Source organism: Triturus cristatus, chromosome 10 (genome assembly GCF_964204655.1).
Source record: "Triturus cristatus chromosome 10, aTriCri1.1, whole genome shotgun sequence".
NCBI lineage: Eukaryota > Metazoa > Chordata > Amphibia > Caudata > Salamandridae > Triturus > Triturus cristatus.
Window position 1 is genome coordinate 454,510,709 of NC_140593.1, and position 19,211 is coordinate 454,529,919.

Consider the following 19,211-nt stretch of genomic DNA (forward strand, 5'->3'; position numbering starts at 1 on the left):
ACCTGCATAGGTCGTTGTCAGCTTTAAAATAGCAAATATCTGCTCTTTTTCAGTGGATATGTCCTAAGGTTCAATGATGGTGTGCCTCTGGCCTACTGTCAGAGTCTGGTCTTCATTTTTACACCACTCAGGTCCTGACATGTTGCCAGTGTCTGGGCCCACAGATTTTACTGATGCATTGTGGTGGTATTTTGCCACTATGTTGCCCTCAGGTTTAATGAAACCAGGGTTGTGGCCTGCTGCCACTGTCTGATCCCTCCTATTTAACTGAAGTATAATCGTGGCATGTTGCTGTTGTCTGGACCCTCAGTAGTGAAATCATGGTAGTGACTTGCTGTCAGTGTCTGGGCCCTCAGATTTAACTGAAGTAGAACTGCTGCCAGTGTCTGGGAGCCTTGTATCTATCACAGTTGGGGTCTAGCCTGAGGTCATTGTCTTTGCACTTAGTTATTTGATGTGTATATATGATAGTGGTGCTTTTTGTTTCCTGAAAGTATCTTGATCTTGAATTTTGATGACAGTAGAATTCTGATGCGGGCCTTCTCTGAGTGCCTTGGGCCCTATTTCTTAATGACAGTAAGTCTGACCTATTCTTAATGCTTAGAGACCCCAGTTTTAATGAAAGTTGGCATTTGGCTTGGTTCCAATGTCTAGTGGTCTCTATAAAAATGCCAGTGAGGTTCTTTCCTGTTGCCAAGTGTTGTGGGACCCTCAATTATATTGTTAATGAGTTCCCTTTGTGTGGTGTCCATGTTTTTAATTCAAATGGGGTCCTGGCCTTATTCCATTTTTTGCTGTACTGCTATATATGAAAGTGGTGGTTCTGGTAGTTGTGGATCTAGGGCAGTCTGGAGTATGAAAGTAGTGGTTCTGGTCTGGTGTCAGTCTGGGACCCTTACAGCCTGATTTAAAGTATGGTAAGGGGACTGCCATCAATCAGGGCAATGGGGGTCATTACCTCCATCACCCTGGTTGCACTCTCGTCATCCAAACATAGAGATCATTACCATCCTCAGAGCAATCTCTGTGCCTTTACAGGAGCCACCGCACACCAAAACTTTAATTTTGTTGTAAAAAAAACACTAATGTACACCACACCCTAGGAATAACCTCCAATGGTGTGGGAGTCATTCTTTTTTCTGTTTGTTATTGGCAAGTTTTACAAGGTGGTGATGGACAGGAAAAGGACATCAGACAGTACGCTCTAAATAAGGCGGAGTTCTGGAGCCCTCGCATTGAAACATTTGTGACAGAGTACCCAAGAACAGAAGATAAGTTTGTTGACATGTGCCATCCACTCAAGCCTTTTATAGCACTTAACGCTGACAGTGAGTGTGCATGTCTGCGAGGGGGAGGAGAAAGATAGGTGTAGTGAACCACAGGTGGGAGATGAGGTGAAAGTTGTTTCCCCCATTCTTTTTTCCTCAGGCTCCATGAGACATGTGATACGACATCTGATTGCCTCTGCATGATATTAGTCTTCAATCTCCCTTCCTTTAAATTGATAGAGAACTTAGAGGTCCCAATTATGATGTAGTTGTTAACTGGAGGGGAAAAGACCAAGCCTGAACTATCATTCTGGATATCATCTGAATTTCTTTTACGTGAATAAATACATCCAATGTAACTTGCAAGCTACAGAACAACTGGACCTATTCCACGTGTGATTCCCTGATTCTCAGCCCCTTTCATCACACATTTACCAGTTGCTTTTAGCCAATGGAAAATGTGTACAGATTATTATTTTTTACCAGGTGCATTTGGGCATGCAGTAAAACTCACAATTGTGAAAGATGCTGGGGTACCACTCTTCACATTTCATAATTGGGATCCAGACTGGTTCAGGGATCAGGGTGGTGGAAGAAGCTTTTTTGAGAAAAGTTTGGCGAAATATATATATACATATATATATATATATATATATATATATATATATATATATATATATCTATATATATATATATATATATATATATATTACCTACTGGCGGTCGCCAGTAGGTAGTTATAGTTAGGACCACGTTTCCATAGGAAAACCTCAACATTCTATTTTGAATAACTTTGGCGCCGGTCGACGAATCCTCGCGAATTTCTCAAAATAGGTGGGGCGCTACGCTCCGCTCCTACCCTGAAAGTCTCGGGGGGATCCGTCAAGCGGGGGCTGAGATAAAAGGGGGGTCCCAAAACGCGTTTTTCCCATGCATTTTTCCATAGGACCTTTAGACAGGGCTACAGCCCGAACGGCTGAACAGAATTACTAGAAATTTGGCAGAGAGGTAGTCCGTAGGTCAAGGAAGTGCCTTTTGTAGGTTTGGTGTAAATCAGTTCAGTTGATTTTGAGAAAATAGCCTTTAAATCAATATATATATCTGAGCCAGCTTACGGTACGCTTACCGTACGCTTACGGTAAGCGTACGGTGGCGTGCGCGAGCGCGATTCTGATTGGCTCTTAGATCTTAGTAAACATTCGAATCGGCCGAAACCAGGAAGCGGCGGCCGCCATTTTGTGTATTTCACTCTGAAAAAAAAGAGTGAAAACAAGGAAAGGGGGCAATGAGGAGAGTTACAGACCCCCTAACAATTGTAAGGGGGTCAAAGAAGGACAGAAAAGTACAAAAAAAACATTTATTGATTTTAAAAAAAATCACGGGGTACGCGTACGGTAAGCTCACGGTAAGCGTACGGTAAAAAAAATAAAAATAAATAAATGAAAATCAGATTTAAGAGTTTAGAAATTAGGGAGCTCTAAAAAGAGCTGTTGTGTTTATGGAGTCATTTTTTTAGTGGTACCTACAAGTAAGTACCGATGCAGAGTCTAAGGTTCAAGAGGAAGACTCTGTTCCCTTCATCATTGAAGTGCACACCATCTCCTCTATAAATGTCTTGCATGTCGTAACGCAAGTTGTTGTGGTAAATGGCACCCATACCATAGTCACGGAGGAAAGCAGAAACAGATTTGTTGACGTGCTTTCTTGCTTTGTCAATCTGTGGACAGAAATGATTGGACCAGTTCCATTTTTGCCTTTGGCATATGTTGGAAAACACAAAGGCAGTTTTAGGGAAAAGTGTAAACAGTTGTGCAAAGGTGTCCTTCATAAGCATTTCCAGACCTACCCCAGTCAAAGTGCCTAGGTCATTGCCACCACAGTGCACTATTATGAGGTCAGGGTGTTGGATTTGCATGAAGGATTTCACCAATGGCATCAATTGGTGCCACTTTAACCCTCTCTGACCAATCCATTTAATGTCTACATTTGGCAAAGCAAGGTCTCTCACCATATCTGTTTTCTCTGCAAACTTTTCACTCCAGAAGACATAGCTGTGCCCTACAATCCACACTGTGAACATCTTCAAAGGAGAACTGGATGCACTCAGGAGGTGTCTTTCAGTAGAATGGCAATATGAAAAGAAAGACAGTTTGGAAATGGAGGCATACATATTTTTTACAAAACAAAAAGAACTGATTGGCTGTTTCATACCATTCTAGAAAAAAAACTAGGCTGTATGTGAAAATTAATAGAAGCATGTTTTGTATTGGTACAAAAAAATGTGTAACCAAAGAACAGTACTATGGATTTGCAGTTAGGTTTGAAAAGTCAAGCACTCTTGCTCTGTGGAATTGAAACATTGTGTGTCGAACTTCTGACCTAACTGCACACAGCAGTGTTCCATGAGCTGTTGCTATGGTAGCAGGCAGAAGTCAAGTTGGGGGAAGGGTACTAGGCAGAAGTCAAGTTGGGGGCAGGGTACTTTTGGAAAAGGGTTGGTTTTCAACCAATAGAAATGTGTCATTACATTTGAAAAAAAGGGGGAAGCACTGAGATTTGAAACTTACATGTATATGTGTGGAAAAATAGAGGGAAAGTTTGCCATTATCTGGTTCTGCTGAGAGGAGAGAGGTGTACAGAACAGAGATCCTGGCTCTGATAATCTGCTGTTTGAGTGACACATTTCTTTCACAACTAACTAATTTTAAAGGTGAGTTTACAGTTTGAGAGGGGATGTATGTGGTAACTTAAGAAATGAATAATAGAAATGGGAATTGTTTTTGTTGTAGTTACACATGGTGGATTCATAATGTGTCAGTCTGTAAAAGAGATTTTCACTTGGCCCGAAAAAAAAAGAGCAGTAAGTGTGCTTTCAAATTGGCAAAGAAATTTCGTTTTGGCACTAATGTGAAAACATGACTGTGTGTGCATAGAAGAATTATAGGCAGAAATGTATTGCGTCTTGCTCTGGTGATTTCACAGTTGCAGTAGATGGAAAAGAGGAGCGAATTTTTGGGGGAAGAAGCAGAGGTTTAGCACACACCCATGTGCTTGCCATGTATAGTCATGCACAGTAATTAGAAGCGAGTGGGGTTTTCAGGTTTAAGTCTGTAATGCAAATACATTCAGCATCACTAAGGCTGGTTGCCCCTGCTGGAGTGTAGGCAGTCACAGAGAATACACACGGTGGTGGTCTGAAAAAAAAACAGCTTGGACATGTGCATTTAAATAAATTTAAAAAAAAAGGTTTCAGAATGTGTCAGTCTGTAAAAGTGATTTCAAAGTGTAAAAAGAGATTTTCACTTGGCCCCGAAAAAAAAAGAGCAGTAAGTGTGCTTTCAAATTGGCAAAGAAATTTCGTTTTGGCACTAATGTGAAAACATGACTCTGTGTGCATAGAAGAATTATAGGCAGAAATGTATTGCGTCTTGCTCTGGTGATTTCACAGTTGCAGTAGATGGAAAAGAGGAGCGAATTTTTGGGGGAAGAAGCAGAGGTTTAGCACACACCCATGTGCTTGCCATGTATAGTCATGCACAGTAATTAGAAGCGAGTGGGGTTTTCAGGTTTAAGTCTGTAATGCAAATACATTCAGCATCACTAAGGCTGGTTGCCCCTGCTGGAGTGTAGGCAGTCACAGAGAATACACACGGTGGTGGTCTGAAAAAAAAACAGCTTGGACATGTGCATTTAAATAAATTTAAAAAAAAAGGTTTCAGAATGTGTCAGTCTGTAAAAGTGATTTCAAAGTGTAAAAAGAGATTTTCACTTGGCCCGAAAAAAAAAGAGCAGTAAGTGTGCTTTCAAATTGGCAAAGAAATTTCGTTTTGGCACTAATGTGAAAACATGACTCTGTGTGCATAGAAGAATTATAGGCAGAAATGTATTGCGTCTTGCTCTGGTGATTTCACAGTTGCAGTAGATGGAAAAGAGGAGCGAATTTTTGGGGGAAGAAGCAGAGGTTTAGCACACACCCATGTGCTTGCCATGTATAGTCATGCACAGTAATTAGAAGCGAGTGGGGTTTTCAGGTTTAAGTCTGTAATGCAAATACATTCAGCATCACTAAGGCTGGTTGCCCCTGCTGGAGTGTAGGCAGTCACAGAGAATACACACGGTGGTGGTCTGAAAAAAAAACAGCTTGGACATGTGCATTTAAATAAATTTAAAAAAAAGGTTTCAGAATGTGTCAGTCTGTAAAAGTGATTTCAAAGTGTAAAAAGAGATTTTCACTTGGCCCGAAAAAAAAAGAGCAGTAAGTGTGCTTTCAAATTGGCAAAGAAATTTCGTTTTGGCACTAATGTGAAAACATGACTCTGTGTGCATAGAAGAATTATAGGCAGAAATGTATTGCGTCTTGCTCTGGTGATTTCACAGTTGCAGTAGATGGAAAAGAGGAGCGAATTTTTGGGGGAAGAAGCAGAGGTTTAGCACACACCCATGTGCTTGCCATGTATAGTCATGCACAGTAATTAGAAGCGAGTGGGGTTTTCAGGTTTAAGTCTGTAATGCAAATACATTCAGCATCACTAAGGCTGGTTGCCCCTGCTGGAGTGTAGGCAGTCACAGAGAATACACACGGTGGTGGTCTGAAAAAAAAACAGCTTGGACATGTGCATTTAAATAAATTTAAAAAAAAAGGTTTCAGAATGTGTCAGTCTGTAAAAGTGATTTCAAATTGAAAAAAGAGATATACACTTGCCCCCGAAAAAAAAAGAGCAGTAAGTGTGCTTTCAAATTGGCAAAGAAATTTCGTTTTGGGACTAATGTGAAAACATGACTCTGTGTGCATAGAAGAATTATAGGCAGAAATGTATTGCGTCTTGCTCTGGTGATTTCACAGTTGCAGTAGATGGAAAAGAGGAGCGAATTTTTGGGGGAAGAAGCAGAGGTTTAGCACACACCCATGTGCTTGCCATGTATAGTCATGCACAGTAATTAGAAGCGAGTGGGGTTTTCAGGTTTAAGTCTGTAATGCAAATACATTCAGCATCACTAAGGCTGTTTGCCCCTGCTGGAGTGTAGGCAGTCACAGAGAATGCACACGGTGGTGGTCTGAAAAAAAAACTGCTTGGACATGTGCATTTAAATAAATTAAAAAAAAAGGTTTCAGAATGTGTCAGTCTGTAAAAGTGATTTCAAAGTGTAAAAAGAGATTTTCACTTGGCCCCGAAAAAAAAAGAGCAGTAAGTGTGCTTTCAAATTGGCAAAGAAATTTCGTTTTGGCACTAATGTGAAAACATGACTCTGTGTGCATAGAAGAATTATAGGCAGAAATGTATTGCGTCTTGCTCTGGTGATTTCACAGTTGCAGTAGATGGAAAAGAGGAGCGAATTTTTGGGGGAAGAAGCAGAGGTTTAGCACACACCCATGTGCTTGCCATGTATAGTCATGCACAGTAATTAGAAGCGAGTGGGGTTTTCAGGTTTAAGTCTGTAATGCAAATACATTCAGCATCACTAAGGCTGGTTGCCCCTGCTGGAGTGTAGGCAGTCACAGAGAATGCACACGGTGGTGGTCTGAAAAAAAAACTGCTTGGACATGTGCATTTAAATAAATTAAAAAAAAAGGTTTCAGAATGTGTCAGTCTGTAAAAGTGATTTCAAATTGAAAAAAGAGATATACACTTGCCCCCGAAAAAAAAAGAGCAGTAAGTGTGCTTTCAAATTGGCAAAGAAATTTCGTTTTGGCACTAATGTGAAAACATGACTCTGTGTGCATAGAAGAATTATAGGCAGAAATGTATTGCGTCTTGCTCTGGTGATTTCACAGTTGCAGTAGATGGAAAAGAGGAGCGAATTTTTGGGGGAAGAAGCAGAGGTTTAGCACACACCCATGTGCTTGCCATGTATAGTCATGCACAGTAATTAGAAGCGAGTGGGGTTTTCAGGTTTAAGTCTGTAATGCAAATACATTCAGCATCACTAAGGCTGGTTGCCCCTGCTGGAGTGTAGGCAGTCACAGAGAATACACACGGTGGTGGTCTGAAAAAAAAACAGCTTGGACATGTGCATTTAAATAAATTTAAAAAAAAAGGTTTCAGAATGTGTCAGTCTGTAAAAGTGATTTCAAAGTGTAAAAAGAGATTTTCACTTGGCCCGAAAAAAAAAGAGCAGTAAGTGTGCTTTCAAATTGGCAAAGAAATTTCGTTTTGGCACTAATGTGAAAACATGACTCTGTGTGCATAGAAGAATTATAGGCAGAAATGTATTGCGTCTTGCTCTGGTGATTTCACAGTTGCAGTAGATGGAAAAGAGGAGCGAATTTTTGGGGGAAGAAGCAGAGGTTTAGCACACACCCATGTGCTTGCCATGTATAGTCATGCACAGTAATTAGAAGCGAGTGGGGTTTTCAGGTTTAAGTCTGTAATGCAAATACATTCAGCATCACTAAGGCTGGTTGCCCCTGCTGGAGTGTAGGCAGTCACAGAGAATACACACGGTGGTGGTCTGAAAAAAAAACAGCTTGGTTTCATAATGTGACAGTTTGTTATACAGATTTTCACTTGCCCAAAAAAAAAGAGGAGTTTGTGTGCATTCAAATTGGCAAAGAAATTTCGTTTTGTGACTATTGTGAAAAGAAATGTAGTAATATATTTAAATTCAATAAAGAATTTTTTTTTTAGTTTTTTTGCAGGTATTGCTGAAGAACAGTGAACAAAATTTAAGATGCCTACAAAATCTCGAGTTCAAAAAACGCTAAAAAAAAAACTATATTTGAGGACAACTGGAGGACCAAAGTTAGTAGAAGATGCTGATGTTGGGAAAAAGAAAAAATCTTCTGGTAAGCAAAAAAGACAATTCCTAAACAAAAAATTGAAAACAAACAAAAATGTACAAAATGTCTGTTCTCGGAAAAATGTAACAAAACCTACAGAACAGCAAAAAATTGAGGATTTAGTTAATGCAAATATACCTTCTGCAATTGAAAAGTTTAACATAAACAGAAAAACAGCATTTAAAGAGATACGTAGAAAAATGTTTCAGAGAAGAGTTATGTCCAATTTGATAAAGGATATAAAGAAATATAAGCAAAAGGCTAAATATTATAAGAGAAAAAAAGAAATTGAAGCCATTGCAGCAAAGGCATTAGAATTAAAAAGGAAACTATTCATATTAATTTTGAATAGGATGCGTACATTAGATAAAATGGTTAATGTACTGAAATCACAAAGCAAAAGCAAAAGAGTAGTGAACAGAACAAATTTTTGTAAAGTGTTTTTAGGAAAGTGGATGCATAGCTCAAGTAGTGAACCTTTTTTTAATGAAGAGAGCTATTTTCAAAGTAATAGTTTGCTGCATGCAGTTGACACCAGAGGTCGTTCATACGAAGTAAAAAATGGTTGCATAATGGAGAAGGAGATAATGGTTCCAAGAGATGAGGTACAAGTGATGGCAGATGAGGCAATGGGGAGACGTCCTAAAGCCCCAGTGTACACTTGGAATTGTAGTAGTATTTGCACTGTGCGTCAGGAATCTATTGACAGATTTCGAGAGTTTCTAAGAGAATATAGTAAAAAAAGTGTAAAACAAAAGATTAAGGTGCTTCAAAGTCTGGATCCATGCAGAGTGAGAGAGAATACTGGTTTGCAGGGTCATTCTCTTGCTTGTCTATCTAGAAAAGTGTGCAATAGTGTTTTCCATCATTTTAGGATGCTGGCTGTTCATCATACTGAAATGAGAAAGTTTGTGAGACGGTTGTATTTTGCCAAAAGTCCAGCAATAAAGTTAAATGAATTGAATAGGGCTCTGTTCCGAGGAACGGTATCAGATGTAGAGAAGGTTGTTGATGAAATTCAGTTTTGTTACTTTGGTCCTGAACAAAACAGTGCAGAGAAGGACACAGTAAATGAGGCAGAAGTGGAAGAGAATGTAGAACCTTGTGTAAGTAAGACATTTAATGATCACATAACAAAATTTGCAATAGTCTCTAATGAAAGACCAAATGTTACTTGTATTTGTTGCCGCAGAACTCATTATAGAAAACAAACTAGGAATGTTGATCTCTACAGAAAGAGTGAAAATGAAGATAATTATAAGTGGATGGATTTTGCAACATATATATTTCTTGAAAATTGTTTTGAATTGGGTGAAGATCAGCGTATTTGTAAATACTGCTACAACAAGTTAGAGGAAAATAGAATGCCGACCAGAGCTGTACATAATAATTTAGAATTGGATGCTATTCCTGCTGAACTTTCTGAATTAAATACATATGAGTCTATACTCATTCAATGTGTTCATCCGTTCCAGACCATAGTACGTATGGAGCCCAAAACTGGTAAATTACCTCCTTCAGATTTAGTGAGAGGTTTAAAAGGTAGAGTGGTGTATTTGCCCTTGGATTTGAAAAAAAATATGGAAACTATTGATGCGGATACTTTGGAAACTGAACCATTAATTATTCTGGTTAATGGTGTACCTACAAAGAATAAGAAGATTTGGCAGGAGCTGGTAGATGTGCGGAAAGTACAAAGAGCAAATTTGTATTTGAAAAAAAATAACAAATGGTATGAATCAATTTATATAGTAGAAGAAGAAGAAGAAGAAGATTTACAAGGAGATACAGAAACACCAAGTGGACAAATTGAAAAAGTGGACAAGTCAAAGGAAGAAGAAATTTATGAACATTTTAGCATACATCCTCTCCATTCGAAAGAAGTTATGGGAGACAATATTGATCTCTTTCAGATGAAGAAAGCAAAAGGAAATCCCGTGAGTGTATGGGAGGAGAGCTTGGAAGCTCGATGTTTTCCCCAGCTGTTTCCTAAAGGAAAAGGAGGACGATACGATGAACGTCCGGAACAGATTCCAGCTTCTGAGTATCGGACTACAAGACTATATGCTGAAGATCCCAGATTTCGACAAAGTATCCCTTATTTGTTCCATCTTTTATTTGAAAGCGACTTGTCTGCACTGTCTTATGCAGTAAATCACATTTTAAAAAGTGGAGTACATTTACAAAATGTGTCTGCTAAGGATTTTATGGAGAAAGTGCAGCACCGAGATGATCATTTGGAAACACAACTGATCAATCTGATGGCTTGTCAGCGTGGGACAAATGAATATTGGTACCGACGCCATGGTGAACTAAAATGCATGTTACGCAATTTAGGAACACCAACATGGTTCCTTACCCTAAGCTGCGCCGAGTACGCTTGGGATGATTTACTGGATTTTCTACGAGAGGCCAATTCAAACATTGAAAACATCGAATACAAGACAGCAGGAGAACTGTGCTCATTGGATCCGGTTAATGTTTGCAGATATTTCAATCATAGATTTGAGGCTATGATGTCCTTCATCTGCAATAAAAAAAATCCACCCCTTGGAGAAGTAGTGGATTTCTTTTGGAGAAAAGAGTACCAGGCAAGAGGTGCTCCTCATATTCATATGCTGCTGTGGATCAAGGATGCCCCAAAGTTTGGAACAGATACTGATGAAGCAGTGTTATCTTACATTGAAGAATATGCAACATGTGCTATACCTAAAAGCACAGAAGAGTACAAGTTAAAGGAGCAAGTTCTACGTTTCCAAAGTCATCGGTGTGGAAAATACTGTCGACGGAAATACAAGAGCAAAGAAAAATACTACACTAAATGTCGATTTGGATTTCCTAGACCTGTTCTTACAAATGGAAGAGTCAACAGTTTTATGTCAGCTGTGAGACATACTATCACAAGAAAATCACCTAAGAATACCTACAACCTTAAAAGAAAAGAAGAATCAAAAAATATAAATGACTACAACCCAGTCATTTTATCCATGTGGAACGCTAACATGGATATACAGTATGTTGCTGACAATTCCATTGCTGTTGCTCGATATGTAACGTCTTACATTACGAAATCAGAAAAAACAGAATTGAAGGAAATGTGGGAAGAGATTTCTCACGAGAAGACTGTCAGTAAGAAGCTGTACAGTTTCAGTTTGAAGATGTTATCGCATCGAGAAATTGGATCCTACGAATGTTCAGATAGATTATCTTCTGCAAGTCTCTACTCGAAGTCAAGAAGAATAATTTGGGCAAGTTTAGGCCTTGCAGCAATGAGAAATCGGGTACTGAAATCTGTTGGAGAAATTGAATATTTGGCACAGTTCGAACCTGAAAGTACAGATATATTGAAAACAAACATGTTGGACACATATTATCCCAAGAGAAGTCATCATCTGGAGAACATGTGTCTCTATGAAGTGCTGCAGAACTACATTTATTCACGGAAAGCTGCAGAAGACATCAATAATGGAAAATATAAAGTCGTTGGTGAAGAAGGATGTTTGGTGAAGCAAACCAAAGGAAGTTTGATAAATCACCGGAAGCTGAGTTGCGACACTACCGACAAGAAAGAATTTTACTACTTGGCTCTTTTACAGTTGTTTAAACCATGGCGTTCAGAGGATGAACTACTGGGAGAATTCCAGAGCTATGAAGATTCTTTTAATGCTTGCAAAGACAGCATACAATGCAGTACATTCTCAACTTATCTGCAAATGTTAAATGAAGAAATTGAACAGGAAACTACAATTGCAGCAGAAATTGCTAGAGACAGTTCTCAGGACAGCCAAAGTTCAGGAACATACAGTCAAGATCCCCTAGGACAACCAATCGTTGAAAATGAAGCATCAATAGCCATGAATGAAGTGGAAACGGCTATGAATCAAGCTCAAGAAGAATTTATAGACTTAGAAAATTTGGAAAGACAACTGAATCAAGAGCAGCAACAAATTTATGAAGAGATCAAAAACAAAATTGAACACGGATTTCTACATGAAAAAAAAGAGTGCTCATGCACATCATTTCATCCAATCAGGATGTATGTAAGCGGACAAGCTGGCACTGGAAAAAGTTTCCTAATTAAAGTCATCAGAAGCTACCTAAAGCAAAAAACAGATTCTACTTTGTCTTGTGTGGTTACTGCTCCAACTGGGTTAGCAGCATATAACATAAAAGGAATCACCTTACATCGTTTGCTAATGTTACCAGTGGAGCATGAGAACAAAATACAATTCAACAAGCTAACTGGAGAAGCATGCTTGGAAGTTTCAAGAGTATTGAAGAAGATGCAAGTTCTCATTATTGATGAGGTGAGCATGGTATCAAACTTAATGCTTGCCTTTGTGCATTTAAGAATGCAGCAAATTTTGAAGACAGACTATGACGTGTTATTTGGTGGAAAACACGTCATCGTTTTTGGGGATCTTTTGCAACTTACTCCGGTTAAAGGACAACCAGTGTTTAATACTGTGACACATGAAGACACGAAGAAGTCATTGGGAAGCATCGGTAATACAAATATTTGGCCCTTCTTTGAGTACAAGGAACTTACAACTAATATGAGGCAAGCAAACGATGAAGAATATGGAAGTATTCTGAAAGATATCAGGATTGGACTACTCACAGAAGCTGGCAAAAAAGCATTACAGACTCGGCTGCTACATAATTTATTTCCAAAGGAAGAAATAGTTGCAGAGAAGATATACAAGAACATTGCAGAAAACAAAAGTGTCATCTGCTTAATGCCAACTCTACGTGAATGCTCAATATTCAATGAGGAGCTTTTGAAATTGGAAAAGGAAGAGATCATGAAATTGGAAGCAGTGGACAAAATTGAGGATGGAAGAATTACTGTCACAGTAACAGGCAAACTGAAAAATAAATTGGACTCACTAGAGAAGAACATCTCCAAAACAGCAGGATTAGAAAAAAATCTATATGTTTGCATGAACTGTAGAGTGTTTTTAAGGAGAAATTTGGATGTTGAAAAAGGCTTAGTAAATGGAGCGATGGGAAGAGTTGTGGGTTTTATTAATTATCAGAAAAAAGATGGAATTGAATGGTTAAAAATAAAATTTGATCAGATAGAGGAAGTTAAAGACATTTGTCGTTGTTCAGTTCGTTTCATGCTTGTGAAAGACTTATATGTACGTAGGAAGCAGTTTCCGTTTTCTCTAGCATATGCTGTAACTATTCACAAGTCTCAAGGATTGACTGTAGATTGTGCATTTGTGAACATTGGATCTAGTGTGTTCAAAGAAGGTATGGCATATGTTGCTTTGTCACGAGTCAAAACATTATCAGGTTTATTCATGATAGACTTCGATGACTCAAAAGTTAGTGCTGATACAAACTGTGTAAAGGAGTATAATAGATTAAGAAGAAGCTATGCTCCTCATTTAGGTCAGTATCCTGTGTTGGAGAAACGTGTAGTTTCTCGTAAAAGGAGAAATGAGAATATCTGTAATGAAGATGTAGAGAAGAGGAAAAAAAAGAGGAGTGATGTAATTGCAAGCAAAAAGAATAAGGAAAATGAAGAACAGGTTGTAGGATGTCATTTTGAAAATAGCTCTGGTGTCAACTGCTACGCAAATGTAGTGCTGAATGTTGCTTTTTATCTGGAAAGTTTGCAAGAGCAGATAATAATAAATCAGGGAAAAAGATTCTGTTCAGAGCTCAGTCTCCTTTTTCAAAAGCTGAGTAAAGATAAAACTCAAATAGAAAGTGCTACTGATATTAGAAAACTTTTAGATGTATGTTCAGGACGAACACAGTTTTCTCAAAATGAACAGCAAGATGCTCACGAATTTTTGATGTATTTTCTTCAGGTAGTGGAAGAAGAAGGAGTTCCCATTGACATTTTTTTTGGTCTCTCTTATAAATGGGAACATAGTTGTGATAATTGTTATAATATAAGTGGTTCTATTGTTGATAATGAAAGGTTTATTTATTTGACATTGCCAGAGAGTAAAACAGTCACTTTTGCAAACTTAGTTAAAGATGCTAATCATAGCATGAAATGTGGTGAGTGTAATTCTGACATGTTATCAACATTAATTTTAAGGGAATACGGACAGTATGTAATTTTAATGATGCAACGATGTAGAGCTGATGGATCAAAATTGGATACTTTAATAAAGAAGTTTACAGGACAGCAATTATCAATTTCAGGAAAAACTTTTGTAACTGTTGCAATAATTTTCCATGATGGACCTACTGTTACTTCTGGACATTACACAGTTTATCTAAAATGTGAAAAAGGATGGACACTGTGTAATGATTCCCAATTGATTTTCAAACAACGTTTGCCTTTTGATTTAGCAAATTCCTATCTAATCTTCCTGAAACCTAAATTTTAGAGAGACTTGGCAAGATCTGGACAAAATAATTTTACCATTTTACAGGATTACCATTGCAATTTTGTAGAAAAAAGATTTTTAAAATTATCATTTGGCCTAAAGGAAAGATAACCAATTGTAATGTGGACTTTTTAAATTTTTAATGCAATTTTGAAAAACCAATAATTTAGAGATTATCGGTAACTTCTGCACATTTTAAATTTTGGAATGTTATTGGACTGCCACTGGAAATTTTTTCAAAAATAATTTCAAAAATTACTATTTGGCCATGTGGAAAAGTAAGCAATTCTATTGTGGACTAAATAAATTATTCGAAAAATTTTCGTGAACCAAAATGTTACAGAGAATCGGTGAGATCTGGACAGATTAAACTTTAGAATTTTAATGGTTTTCCCTTGGAAATTTATTCCAGGGAAAGAATAAAAAATACTATTTGGCCTAAAGGAAATAAAATCAGATGTATTTTGGAGTTATTTGAGATATATTATTGTGAATGTACTTCTGAAACAAAAATATCAGACGGTATTTTAAAGAAAAAAGTATTGTTTTTAGATGACATTTTTTAAGAATAATATGCATTTCTGTAATGATAAGTTTAAGTGAGAAGAGATTCTGGGCTTTTTTAATACAATCTTTGAGATTGTTATTTTTTTTTGCCCGCTGTAAAATGATGAATGCAATTGCTTTCACAATTTATAGTGAAATGCAATATATTCTGAAAACAGCAAAAATAAGGCAAAAATATTTTTTGGGAAAAAATGTAAATATGTGTACTGTATTATAAAATGTTTTAAAAATATTAATACTTTTTTCTTTTTTTTCAGATCGATATAGAAAATTTTCGTAAACTACAACCATTTTAAAAACTATTTTTTAAAAAAACAAATGAATAAATATTTTTTTCAGTGAGTATGGTAAGTCAATAGTAATAATTGTAGTCTTTCAAGGACCTTGTAATGTGAAAAATGATTTTTAGTGTTTTTTTTAAAAAATAAAAAAAAAGGTACGCTTACCGTACGCGTACGGTAAAAAAAAAAAGTTTTTTAAAAAAAATGTAAAAAAAAGATGAAAGATAAGGTTGGCTCTTAAAAGAACCGTTGTGTTCATGCAGGGACAGAGGAAAGGAACCATGGGAAAATCATTCAAAGCTACAAATGTGCTGATCTATTTTGTTATTCACTAGGGAAACACTGGTCTCCCTATAACAAATTAGAGCTTTACAAAATGTGCAATGAATATCAACCTTCCGAAATCGAGGGTTCATTTCCAGAGGGCCAGCAAAAGGAGATTCTCCCCCCACAGATGAAGGGCTCACCTGAGCTGCAGAAGAAGGAGTAAGCTCTGCAGGTGATGGTCCAGGCTGAGCTGCTGTGGATGTACTGGCTCGTCTTTCTGAAGAGTTACCTCCAAAAAGTTGAGCATGTGTCCTTTTGTGTACATCCTTGAGGTGCCTCATCATGGTGTGATTCCCAAAGGAATACTTCCTGTCAGGATTACCTCTAGAAAGTACACGCTGACACAGCTTGCAAGTAACTAAGGGTGCATTCACCTTTTGCTGGCCTTCTGGAAAAGTAAAATAATCCCAAACATAAGAAGGTTTTACTTTCCTCGCTCTCTGCCTCAAGACAGTGCTGCTGGTGCTAGCCTCACTCTCAGAAGAGCTCTGCTGTTCTGCCATCGTATCCCAAAGACAAACCAGCTCCTTCTCCCAAGGGATCACAAGCAGAAATGAGGGGAATGGGTGTGGTGTAGGAGAGTTCTAGAACTGAAAGTAGTTTCAACCAATCAAAAGTTGTGTTTCAAGATCACATGACCTACCGTACGCTTACGGTACGCTTACGGTGCGCTTACGGCAAAAAATACGCGTGCGCGTAAAAAAGACACGCGCTTGCGCACATGCGCATAACAGTCATTTCCCGGCACTTCCGCGTAACGTGCGCGTGTTGCGTAAGCGCGCACGCGTCCCACGCGCAGTACGCGCGGCTACGCAAAGTGCGTAACTATACGCAAGCAGCGTAGATAGATTACGGACGTTGCGTAAACCGTACGCTTACCGTGAGCTTACGGTACGCGTACTATAAAAAAAAAAAAAAAAAAATCTGGAAATAAATTTTACATGTTTATTTTAAAAAATATATATAAAAAAAATATTTAAGGATTTTAAAAATTAAAGCATAGTCTTTATAAAAGATAAGAAAATTAAAATAAAAATATGTTTGAAAAAAATGAAGAATATAAAAAAAAAATAGCATTTAAAAAACCTTGCAAATTCACTGAAAAAACCATGGGTTTCACACACGTTATAGTTAGGAATTAGCATTTAAAAAACCTTGCAAATTCAATGAAAAAACCATGGGTTTCACACACGTTATAGTTAGGAATTAGCATTTAAAAAACCTTAGAAATTCACTGAAAAAACCATAGGTTTCACACACGTTATAGTTAGGAATTAGCATTTAAAAAACCTTAGAAATTCAGTGAAAAAACCATAGGTTTCACACATGTTATAGTTAGCTGGACATTTTACTCGTAAAAAACCAATGAAATTGCCCCGTTATAGTTAGTTCAGCTAACTATAACTCGCGCGCCCGCAATGCACTGCTGATGACGTCACATATTACATCACTCATGACATGGTCAGTGACATCACTCATGACATCACTGATGACATCTCAAATGACATCACTGATGACATCACTGATGACATCATCTAGTGAATGTGTGTTATTCTGAAAATTAAATATGTTTTATATATGTATATCTCATGGTCGATGGAAGAATAAATGGGTATATAAGTGTCTAAATGGATGATTTGTTTTTGAAAAATTGATTGTGTAACTGACTGATTAAGTGTATCATAGTGAATACATGGCTTAGTGAATAATGTTTAAATATGTAAATATCTGTATCAGTCTCTCACTTTGTGTATAAGTGGCTGCATGGGTTGGTGAGTAGCTACATGGGTGCCTATTTAGGTTATTAGTTGTTTTTTTGAGTATCAGTCTGAGTGTCTGCATGGTTCGGTGGGGGGTATTACGTAGTGCATCGGTGCATGAATGAGTGACTCACTGTTTGTATGTGTTGAACACAGCATGTGTGCAGGACTGTATGGGTGGATGAGTGTGTGTATGGGTGTGTTAGTGAGTGAATGACTGTCTCAATAGTGTCTTCAGGAGTAACTACATACGTTTTAAACTAGTATATGTGACTATTGGTGTATATATGTGAGTATATGTGAAAGTGAGAGATTGAAAGAGTTCCTGTATGAATAAGTATGTGTTTCTATAAGTGATTGTTTAAAAGACTAAGTATGTGTAAGTTTCCGTAGAAGTAAGTGTGGTGGTGTGTGTATAACTGTATATGCAAGTAAATGTATGTTTGATTCTTTATTAGCATGAGTGACTATGTGTGTGAGTAACTCTATGGATGAGTGGCATTGTGTAACAGGATGTATAGATGTATGAGTACATATGATGAGTGAGTACATGTATGAGTGACTGTATAGGACTGTTGGTGAATGAGTGGATGTGTATGTGGATCTTAGAATTACTGAAGAGGTTGTTGTAACTGGTATTGGTATGTCCATTGTTTTGAAATTTTTAGTCTCTATTTTTGAATGTGTGTATCAAAGCTTATATTAAGGTGAGAGGAGGTCTGCCACTCTATCACAAGGATGATGTCATCAGTGATGTCATCAGTGATGTCATTTGAGATGTCATCAGTGATGTCATGAGTGATGTCACTGACCATGTCATGAGTGATGTAATATGTGACGTCATCAGCAGTGCATTGCGGGCGCGCGAGTTATAGTTAGCTGAACTAACTATAACGGGGCAATTTCATTGGTTTTTTACGAGTAAAATGTCCAGCTAACTATAACATGTGTGAAACCTATGGTTTTTTCACTGAATTTCTAAGGTTTTTTAAATGCTAATTCCTAACTATAACGTGTGTGAAACCTATGGTTTTTTCAGTGAATATATATATATATATATATATATTATCTACTGATCTACTGGCGGTCGCCAGTAGATAGTTATAGATAGGACCGAGTTCCCATAGGAAATCTGAAAATTCTATTTTGAATAACTTTGGCGCCGGTTGACTTATCTTCGTGGAATTTTCAAAAATAATGGGGCGCTCCGCTCAGCTCCTAACCTGAAAGTCTCGGGGTGATTCGTCAAGCGGGGGCTGAGAAAAAAGGGGGGTCCCAAAACGCGTTTTCCCCATGCATTTTCCCATAGGACCTTTAGTCGAAGGCACATCCCAAACGGCTGAACAGAATTACATGACATTTGGCAAAGAGGTAGTCCTCAGGTCAGGCATGTGCCTTTTGCATATATGGTGTCAATCTGTTCAGTAGTTCCTGAGAAAATCAAAATCAAAATCACAGATATATCTGGGCGGAGCCTAACCTCACATCTCATCGTGAGATCTGATTGGCTGTCAGCACTTCATCCAAGAAGTGTTGGCAGCCATCTTGGGACCAATATACATGATAGCACCTCATTAAAAAGCATTGCAGTTAATAGAAAGTTTTAAGACTTTAGTTACATTATAAATCATTTGTTGATGGTACCATACTCATTTTAGGAATTGTGGTGTGTTCTAAGGGGATTTTACCATGTGAAAAAGCCTTTTTCTGTGATATCATAAATCATGTTTGAGAGAAAAACATTTTCTCATGCTTTTCCCACAGAGGTTTGGAAAGTGATCTATAAGCTAAACTGAGAGCATATTTTCTGTAAATTCACATTATCTTTCTCAGTCATGTGAGAATGAAGTCTGACATTCTCAGTAAAACATGTA

General features: G+C 37.7%; 1 long non-coding RNA gene across 1 annotated transcript; it reads left to right on the top strand.

Moving 5' to 3' along the window:
* The first annotated feature begins 4,517 nt into the window (after positions 1-4,517).
* LOC146789603 (uncharacterized) lies at positions 4,518-15,288 on the top strand. The gene is made up of 2 exons (XR_014969832.1): positions 4,518-8,052; positions 15,227-15,288. It is a non-coding gene; the product is annotated as an uncharacterized LOC146789603 (long non-coding RNA).
* The last annotated feature ends 3,923 nt before the right edge of the window (positions 15,289-19,211 follow it).